We start from the raw sequence: 10,983 nt of genomic DNA on the forward strand, positions 1-10,983 counted from the left end.
CTAGAGGGATGGCCGGTGCGGCGGCGGACCAGCGGTGGGGAGTGGTTTCGGGGTGGGCGGGCCGGCCGTGGGTGGCGGGGGTTGGCGGTTCAGCCGGTGGTGGCTGGCGGCTCAGGGGGGTGGAGCTTGATAATAAACTACAGGCCCTTGATTTTGTATCCAACGGCTGGAAAATCTAATGACCAGATATGAAAAAGTCAGTCGACTGATGTGTAGCCTCACCCCGCACGTACACATGCACGCAAGCAAGACACACACGCATATAGGCGTGCAACACTAACACGTACACATGCACGCATGCTGGCGTGCAACACTGACACGTACACATGCACTCACGAACACACGCACGTACGCACCCATGCATGCAACACTGAAACGTACCCTTGCACGCACGCAACACTCGCACGCCTGCATGCACACAGCACACGACGCAAGACACACGCTCAACCTATACATGCATGCACCCTTTGTTAAGGACATGGATTGTTACAGGTATTAATCAATCTTATCTGTGATAAGCAGAACATTGATGTTTGCAACGGTCTTTATGAATCACAACGTGTCGAACGGTCTATCAACATAGTAGGCTTATCTACATGAAAAAGATGATGTCACACTCAATGAACAATCATCGGTTTATGAAATGCCCGCTTCTGACCGCCCTGGCCCACCAAAGGTTCCTCTGCTGTGCGCTGCCTGCGTTGGGTCACTGACATGCAGGCCATGCACCCAAAGAGCCCACACGTCAGTGGAAGAACGGCGTGGTGTCCTAGGTCAGAGTCGAGGGCGCCACTCGTGGCACGCTCGGCTGAACACGCCCCGTGCCGCATTCAAACGCCTCCATGAAACCCGCCCGTGTGGAAGCCGAGAAACCCACTTTGGACACACGTCCGTTCATGACCGGGCCGGCGTTAAACGCAACACCGGCCGAGCTCCTCCCGTCTGCCTTCTATTTAATATCCTATTGAAACGAGGCCAAACGTCGGCCAAGAATCGCACACCTCCGCCGCTCCCCTATCTCCACCACCATTTTGTCCACTCTTACAATGGCTTACAAAGAGTAGTTATTACGCATCAAAGCCGGCTGGGTAGCCCGCCGGATACGAGCTATGCAGCTCGCTGATCCACCTCCCTCCCCTCGCCCGACGGAGCCAATTGCCTCCCCAAGCCGGCGCGCGGTTCAGCAACTCGCCGCTCCAGGCCAGCTCGACGAGGGGCGGCGCACGGGTGTCGTTGCTGCCGTCCACACCGCCGCCTCGTACCGCGTCTCCCGTCTCTATAGCCAAGACTCCCATGATGGGGGCCGCGCCATGCAAGCAGCGACAGAACCCGGGTGCGCGGAGAGTGACGAGTCGGTGGCCAGCGTCTCTGCGTCCGCCGCCATCATCGAGGAGAAGTAGAACACGGGAGGCCGCCGCCGCTTGGGTCCCATGAAGGCCACCACGGAGGTGACACCGGCGTACACAGCAGGTGTCTTGCCAGATCATTTTGTTGCGAGGACCTTCGTCGACCCCGCATGGGCTCCACAGAAGAGGGGAATGTTAGGATGAACTCGATCCGGTGACGGCCATGGCGAAGTAGTGGCCGGTGATGAACTCAAACCGGTGCCGGCCACCATCATCTTCGGCACCAGCCAATGATATCAGTTGGGCAGTGGGAAGCGAGCCATCCTTTGCACTGAAGCATATACCTCCGGGGCTCCCGGCAGTCCGGTGATCGTGCTGCCGGACATGAGGGACACAAATCGATCGGCGGGCGACCATTTAGGCCAGGTATTATATACCAGTGCTATCCAGAACTAGCACCGCGTAGTTCATTTGAATGTAATGAAATCTGTCATGTTTGTATGAAAATCCAGTATTTTATATGATTTCCGTTGTTGTTTATATGATATCAGTTTGTCTATGTGTTTGCATGAATTTCGTCCGGTTGGTTGAGTTGCTGTCATAATGTGTGTGGCTACGGTTGGATTGCATAATTTGCGGGTTGTCCGTCGGTCTGCGGGAGGCTCGGGCGGCGTTGTGGGACAAAAAACACAGCTCGTGCGAGCTCGTCTCCAACGTGCGCGCTGGAGGATGCATGACAACATGAGCACCCGAGCCATTCCTCGTTCATCGGTGTCAAAGGCACCGGTGGACAAAAGGGTCGCCAATATTTTGGCTACCCCGGGCAAGATCCAAATAGCCCCTCCCAACAGATTCAAATCCCTCGTTCACCGTGGAATATTTCCATGTGTTGTTTTCATGGACTAGCAAGATGCCCGTGCATTGCACGGAACATCAAGATGCATTCTTTACAAACTCCCGCATGCATGCAAGGGATAATTAATGTCCTCCTTTGCTAGTACCACGAGGCAAACACCATTAATATTGCATCGATTAGTGTTAGTGGCCTTGTATATCTGCAAATTGTAATTTTGATAGTGGCCCCTTGTATATAAAACTGGAGGGAGATAGATAAGAGATAAGGTGAGGAGGAGTGGGGTGTGGTGGTGACTGGTGGTCGGACTGGGCGGATGCATGGAGATGGACGGCACATTATGTCTAGGTTTGTATCTCTCTCACACACACCCACGTAGGTGGGGGACGTGCACGAAGAGAAGATGTGCACGCATGGCGCACGTACTCCCGTCTCTTTCCCAACCACACCCGCGCGGGTACACGGTGGAGCTCATTTCTGTACGAAAAAGGCAGCCCACGTGGTAATTTGGCACGTGTACTGGTTGTCCACTTGGTGGAGGGAGGATCGTCTACCATGGGTGAACAAACAACTTTGCTACTTGATGCGTTAGGTTAAATTAAAAAAAGAGGCAAACCATGTGGGGCCTACCTTAGAGGCAAGGCTCTATACACTGGAGTACTTTTGATGTGTCCCGTCAACTCGCAGAACGAGGAGCAGCTTGCTTAGTACGCTGTCTCCCCCGCCCATGGGCGCGGTGGCACGTAGGATGAGGTGAAGCTTGCTTACGAGTACTACTACTACTATTGTACGCCTTTACGCCCGCTCCCTCGCCCACGCGCGCGGTGGCTCGCGGCACGAGGAGAAAATTTTACTACTCCCTCTGTTTACTCCTCGTCCCTACTACGTACTTTGGTTAGTACTCCCTCCATTTACTTATACAAGGCCACTATAAAAAATACATTTTGCATCTATACAAGGCGACAAATAGTAATTGACACAAAAGTTACTGCTCCCTCCTTTCCAGTTTATGGCTCAATTTCAAAATCTCTCCAACCAAGGTAGACGGTGAGTGGTCAAATTAATTTCGTAGTTTGCACAAGTAATTAGTACGCTCGTTTTTCTCAAGAAGTTATGTTTACCGAGGCATTAATTAGAACGAATGCATGAATGACCACTAAATTTCCATGAACTTGTACATGCATTGGTTAGTTTCCTCTTGACACTGCTTGCGTCGGGTGATCTAACGCACCTCAAAATCCAACATGTAATGGTACTACTACTAGTATAGTAGAATTGAGACTTATCAAACGGAAAAATGAATGTTTTTTAGATGATCCCTATAAACCCTAGTGGGCACGTACTCCGTAAAAACAGATTTTTCCAAAACTTAGTCGCTCCCTTTCATGAATTCTGTAGTATACTCCTCCATCGATGCCCCCTTTCATGAATTCTGTACTTCCTGTCGCCGACATGTGGGACATATAGCAACCGGGTTGATGTGTCAAGCACCAAATAACAGTGCAGAACAGCAGGGGGGACGCACCCCACTCGTACCGGCCCAATAGTAGTAATGAGCAATGAGATGTCAAATCACAATGCCGTACCTTCCCAGACGGACGAAGTGACCATTATTTCACACTTTGGTTCGCCATCATCTCAAACCACGTACTATTGCTTCTGCCTCAAGAGGGACACGCGCATCGCCTTGGTACATCATGACACGTGGGACCGCATGACAGGCCATGCTCCCCCGCCGATTGCTCAGTAAAATCACCTCATTTTTACTATACTTCCTCCGTATCGGTTTACTACATGGCATGCACGTCGTTCTAGGTTGAGAATTTAACTGGCTATGTATGTGATGAAAAGTACTCTAGCCTTTTAAAAAATGTATACTTTTGTACAGTAGTACTATCGATGGATTCCGCCATGGAGCAAAAATTGAAATTAAAAAAAGGTGGTACATATAGAGAGCACTCGTCACCAAATTATGCATATAGTACTATTAAAAAAGCTAGTACGTGCTTAATTGGGGTGCTAAATTCTATTAAAGAAATACTAGTAGTATGTACATACTGAAGAATTAAAGTAACGAGAAGAAGCATAACATAGTTCTGCTGGGGCCTCAGCACAACGCACCCCTCAAATTAAACTAAGCACACCTGAAATTAAACTATGCAACTAATCCGGTAGACACTGCATTAGAAGTTTAGAACCACCATGAGCAATGACACTGCCACCTTTCTCGGAGTCCTCATCCACGTCCTCGACTTCGTCCTTGTCCCTCTCCCTCTTGACCGATACTTCTTTGCTTGAACCGCACACTTGGCTGTTGCTCTTCATCCAACCCTTGTAGATATTGAAGCAAAGGTAGCCATCCATTGCAGCATAGTGGATGTGGTATATATCTAGTACATTCCGCTGCCATGCATGACGATGAAACGTGCATGGAGGTTTCTCTAGTTTACCGTATGAAGGATGAACCATGGCTCCTGCCAGGGTCAGCATTGAAGGCTGATGAGAGGACACCAGCCGATTCTTCTGGAGGTCGAAGGGGTTGCCTACAATGAGACCTATCCGACGCAGGACATCCCTATCGTTCTTAAAGTCTACAATAATGAATTTCACTGTTTTGTCCTTGAGGAAGTTCTTAAAATCCTGGCACTCAACGTCGGCATGGAATATGTGGTAGACTAAGCAAACGTTATGTACGCAAACCTGGATCACGGCGGGGTTCTTCCTCTCTTCGTCCTTTAGATCCTTCTCTGGTCCCAGGACTATGGTGTACTCAACATCTAGCCCAGCGACCCACTCATCATCTGAGTTTTCGAACATGCGTCTGAAGCGACAAAGGCATCCTTTCACCGTCGCGGAAGAACGGGTGTAGATGACATCGAACTTATCGCTGGTGATGGTTCTAACCTTGTACTCACCGCCGATCGTGGAGATATGGGACGCCATGGATTTGGGAGGACGGTTAGGATTAGTGGAACTGCCGTAATGTGAATGGACGGGACGACTAGGAGCGAACCGCCGTAATATTGAAGGACGTGCGGGGACGAGTAGGAGCAACTGCCAGGGTGCGAATGGCAGGGTAGTGGCTTTCCATTCTCCCATGATACGGGCTTCCGAGAGCCCTTGGATCTGAGATCGAACGGTTACATGGCGTGATTCTACACCTATGGGTGAATATCCTATCTTGGAGGGTTATTCTACAAATTTTCAGCAACTTAGCATGTGACTGTTTGATCTCAGATCCAAGGGCTGCCAGCAGCCCTTATCATGGTCGCGCCTACCACGACCGTCGCGTCGCTCGCGCGGTCGCGCCCTTGGAGATTTAAGACGGTGCGTTAGGCTATCTGGTGTTGGCATGTCATACATAGTCATCACTTAGTCACGCATACTACAACAAAGTAGGCTATAAGTGTATTTTTCTACTCTTGTCTATCTCTTTCTTCGTAATGGAGGTGGTCAGGAATCGGGAGACTCACGCCGGTCGTAGTGCCGCAGTTAAAAAGATAATGGCAAGTCAAATCATGGGGCCCCAGTTGTCCAGCAGTAACTCGCTGTCAAATCACACATCCCTACGTTTGCAGTAGCCTACTCCCTCGTCTTCTCCCGTCTTTGTCGAACCGACTAGGCGGAACTGCCCCGCCTACCGCGCAGGAAAAGCCCCGCCTTCGACTTTTAAATACAACTACATCCGCTTAAGAATCCAATGATATACTTTTTGTGACATAGTAACTCACATTTAGTTAGTCAAATGGATGACCTAGAACTAAGTGCATGCCCTATAAACCGAGACGCCTAAAAATAAAAAAACCAAGACGGAGAGGGTAGTTCAGCATGTATCTTTTTAGATCAATATAGTCGGGATTCACCAAGGAGCAAAACCAAGTGGTAGGCTGCTCCTGTCGTGTTGGCCAAGCAACTCAAGCAGGGTCAGTCCGTACAAGAAATGGTGACACACTTAACAGGACCCCTTTGGCCGACATGTGGCTCATCCACCGTCTTGTTCCACGTGCGATGCACCAAATTACAGTTCGGAGCAGCGGTTGGAATTGGAGGCACCCCGGTCGTAGCGCCGCAGTAGTAGAAAATGAGCGATGAGGGGTCAAATCACAAATCCCCACCTTTCCCACATTAAGCTGGACGGACGAAGCAACCATCATTTCACTCTAGGGGCGCAAGAGCATAAAGAAAAGAGAAAACAATGATGCGTGCGGCAGCTACCTAGGGCACCTAGGGTAGGGGTCTCCACTACATATCAGTTTTTTAAAGCGCCTCCACTACAAATTGGCTTCTCCCTCGTCCTCTTGAAGAAAACCGATGATGAGTGCAGTGGTAGGGTTTGTAGGAGTACTACGGCGTGCGGGGCCACGTCGTAGTAAACGGGTTCGAGTCGACGCCTTAAATATGTGTGGGCCGCTTGGTTTTATGGGAACAAGGCAGCATTTTGGGTCCGGGGACCAGTGGAGATATAGTACATACAAAAAATTGTGGACGTAGGTTCGACCGAAAGGCAATGATGCATGGGACCTGCATTTTGATATACCCAGGGCCGCGTGAAATTGGCTACTCCACTCAAAACTAGTAAGGTACACATGTATTGAACGCATGAGATTTCGAAACCAAATTATGAATAAATACACACTATAGCATGTAAATCTTTGAGTCATATATGCACATGATGTAGATGTTCATTTAGTTCTTATAGTTCATCTCATTCAAAATCAATTAGTTTTATAAAAATGTTAAGATTCATGGGGTTGTGCATTGTAAATCATAAAGTAAAAAACAAATAATGGCAATTCATTTAGAAAAATAATCAATTATGATACAGAAGATTCTAGAATAAAGGAGAAGTGCTTGTGTTTTGAGGATTGTGCATTATGCTTAAGTTCAACCATGGAGTCTTCTAAATTGTACATGTGGCAGATCTGGTGGAATGTTGATGATATCCAACGGCTAGTAGTGCTCGGATTTGCCTATCTCTGCACTGTCGGGTTAGCTTCATCCAGCGACCATCTTTCAAAGTTATTGGCACACTATATAGTTCTTGTGCCATAGTTGCATGTTTTGGAAAAAAGCTACTAGTGGGTTGTACTATCTATTTAGGAATATAAGATGTATACATGGAAGTTGTAGGGAAAGAGATGACATGGAGCATATCAATTCCTATGAGTAGGGATTGGAAAAGAGATGTCATTTCGTTCACATCATAGGAACTTTTCTATTGAATCTAGAGATGACATGCATCTCAATTCCTATGAGGAGGGATTAGAAAAGAGATGTAATTTGGTTCATATCATAGGAACTTTTCTATTGAATATACGCTAATGTTTATTTTCCTTTGAAATTAAGGGAGTATAGGAATCCATTCATATGAACCAAGTGGATCTAAAGCTATAGAAATGATATCATGTTTATTTCCTTTGAAATGTGGAGTATATGAATCTATTCCTATGAACCAATTGGCTCTAAAGGAAAAAAATCCTGTAAAAATCATATCATATGGAGTTCCTATGATATTCCTCAACACTAAAGGATGCTTGAAAGTGCTGCGGGTGATACGATGGTCTTTCTTTGTAGACTCCTCACCCATCTTTATAGTTACCTCTCGAAGATGAATGAAATGATATATGCATGGTATTCTACATGTGCAATTTGGTAAACGAAAACTCGGTAAAAGTTTGCGAGGTTCGAATTTTCAATAAAGCTATATGCACTGCATTTTGGAACGGAGGGAGCATACGACAGTTGCTAACACTCACGTGGAAGATTTGTGTGTAGGAGGAGTGGCTGTTCTGTTAAATGACATGGCAAAACTGACACTGTCGGATGCCGATCTAACGGTTCTTACGGCGTTCGTCAGGAAAAGGCTTGTGGCGAACGTTTGTCGGATAATGATTTACGGACACATGCATTGCATTAATACGTGCCCCCTCTATCTCTCACGCACACGCACCCTCACGAGTCACGACTCTCCCGAGTCCTCTCGCAGACTCGCACGTCGCACCCACCGTCTATCTGCAGGTAGACGTCACGCACATATGTGCTCTTCACACCCTACCCCTGAGAACTTCGAAAAAACAAAAGACAACGCACACATTTTATTTTAGCTCACACGTCACACACTTATACTATTACTCTTGCGGCGAACGTTCTTTGGGCATAGTATATTGTACTCTCACGAAGACAAGTTGTGCACGCACGCACTAGTTCTCTCACACCCACTCGTGGGTACACATAGGAGCACATTTTTTGAAGCTTGTACAACAAAATCACTCCACTATATATAAAAGCAGGAGCATTAGCGCTTGCGTTACTAGGGTTCCTTTCGTTCACTCTCTCATGCTCTCCAGATCTAAGCAACACATAGGTGGCCACACTCTCTCTCAACTCACGGCTGGTCACAAATCCGGCCAAACAACCTCAACCGGGGCAAGGGTATAGGTGCATCGTTCATGATGTCGTCGGCGGCGAGGGAGGAGACCAACGGCTGCCCGCGCGTCCCGATCGGCGGCCATGCCATTCTCTCCGAGAGAGCGCCGGCTCGTGAGGGCCTCCGACCCCTTCTTCCTCCCTGCGGTATTGTGGCCAAGATGCGGCCTCGCGATGCCGTCTTTGCCACATGCCGACGACTGTCAGGTATATATTCCTTCGGAACCTGCCTTGCTCTACTGCCCCACCTCCCTTCGTGTGGATCCTTTTCTACTTCCGTCCGCTATTCCAAAGCCACCTAGACTTCTACTATTATTAGAAGTAAAGCTAGTTCATAGAGTCGACTCAAAGCGTTGGTTCAAACAGGGAAGAAAGTGGGAAAGCTGTAGCATGAATCTAGGACTTGGTTCTAAGAGGAAACGGGGGAAAGTAGTAATATATGTCATTGTTTAAATAACCGTATTTCTAATTTGCACAAATAGGGATGTCTGTCTCCATATCGTTTTGGGATGTCGGTCTCCGTATCGTTTCTATCTGCGCAATCAAAAGCACACACCTCAGTTTTAGTACAACTGCGCAAAATGAGATGGCTATCCCTTGTTGTTGTTGTCTAACCTCCTGTCCTCAAGGTATCCCTACATTGGTAGTAACTAAGGTAGAATGACCAACGCAATCTAAAAGAAGCTTATTCGTATGTTTTACTTCCTGATTGCAGTGTAGGGACTAGCGAAAACAACTGCATCCTTGTCCGGAATGCACTTTCTACCAGTTCATCCATGGACCGAGGACTAGCTGGCATGGCTGCACGGCGTTTTTTTGGACAGGTGTGCGGACAAGAGGCATTGTGGTCTGCTTATTTCTGCAAATAGTTGTGCTTAAATTTAGTGGAATGCACAAGCATTTCAGCTGGTCAGTACACTGCATGGTTCAGTTCAGCATTCCAGCTGAGACCACAATTATAATTGGTTATTCTGGAATGAGAGAACCTAACCCTGAATGGTGGCAACAAGAAAAAACCAGAGTGAACTCCAGGAAATTTAAGCCTGCCGGGAGGCCCTTTGTTCAGAGAAGCCTTGCTTGTTTTTTTCCTGATTTGTAAACCTTCTCACAACTTTGTCTTTTGTGGTGAACTAGTATATGTTTGTTATGTTCTATGAATCATTGAGATGTATAAAATTGCTTAACTTATGCTTTTCAAGTTTTTTATGAAGACAAGTTTAATGTGAGTGTTCCACATGAGTGCTGGACTAGCGTGTGAACGTTTGAAATTTATTACATTGTGGCCTCAATTAACTGCATGAACCACTGTAACAAGATACATAATCGCTTATATGTCAGACAACAAATTGTTGATTGTTAGCTGGTCGATAGCCTAGTGTTGAAGCGAGCTGAGCCAATGTGTCGTGTTTTGCACAACTACTTACAAGTGGAGTAGCAGCAATAGTGTTTACAAGTACTTATGTATACGTCGGCGCACGGTTCTCAAACGAGTGCTCTATTTCATCAAAACACACACTTCTCGTATGATAAACCATGACAACTTATGTCTTACCATGACATATTCATGAAAAAACTAGTGAGGACGTATCTGTTTCGGCAACAATTATGATGGTTCTCACATGATTCACGGGCACACAAAAGTAGCAGCAGTTCCCATAGACGGATTCAAACAGAGTACTAGCTCCAGAGGGGTCGATAAGAGGCAAGGTTCGGATAATTAGACACAATCCAAACTACTATTAAACACTAGTTGGGGCAACTATTTCATGCCTCGATCTAATTTGGGTTAGACACAAGACGGACCTTGCCATGAACATCATCGAGGACGTCCCGCAGCAGCTCAATCCTGTGAACCTTCATGAAGACAACCTTGTGGCCTTGCCACCGATAAACTTGTTTGTGGAGGCATGCCACATCATCTTCCTGTGTAAACTTGACAAGAACAGTATGCCTCACAAACGAAGGAGTAGCTTTGAACTTCTTATGCTTCAGTACACCCCGGACAACACGCCTGACAACAGTGAGGCTGGAATACAACTCTTCATTGGTATAACCGCAAATGGCTTCCAGGATCCAATATCCTAAGAACTCTGTTTTCCTAGTGCGTATATTCAGGTCGTCTGCCTCATAGCAAGTGACATGTACAACCACACAATCCTTGTCTGCATCAGGGCTCTAATTGAAATAGAAACAAATTCTGAATTAATTTTCAGTATAAGAAACACAAGTTATTTGAACCACTATGTATAGCATGGCATCGAAGCTAATAAAATTTTGCATTATTAATCACCACATACTTCCTTTTCTAAAAAAATCACCACATACTTAGATGAAAAACCACAATCGAGATCGGCAAAG

This window comes from Triticum aestivum, chromosome 3A (assembly GCF_018294505.1).
Source record: "Triticum aestivum cultivar Chinese Spring chromosome 3A, IWGSC CS RefSeq v2.1, whole genome shotgun sequence".
In the NCBI taxonomy this organism is placed as follows: Eukaryota; Viridiplantae; Streptophyta; class Magnoliopsida; order Poales; family Poaceae; genus Triticum; species Triticum aestivum.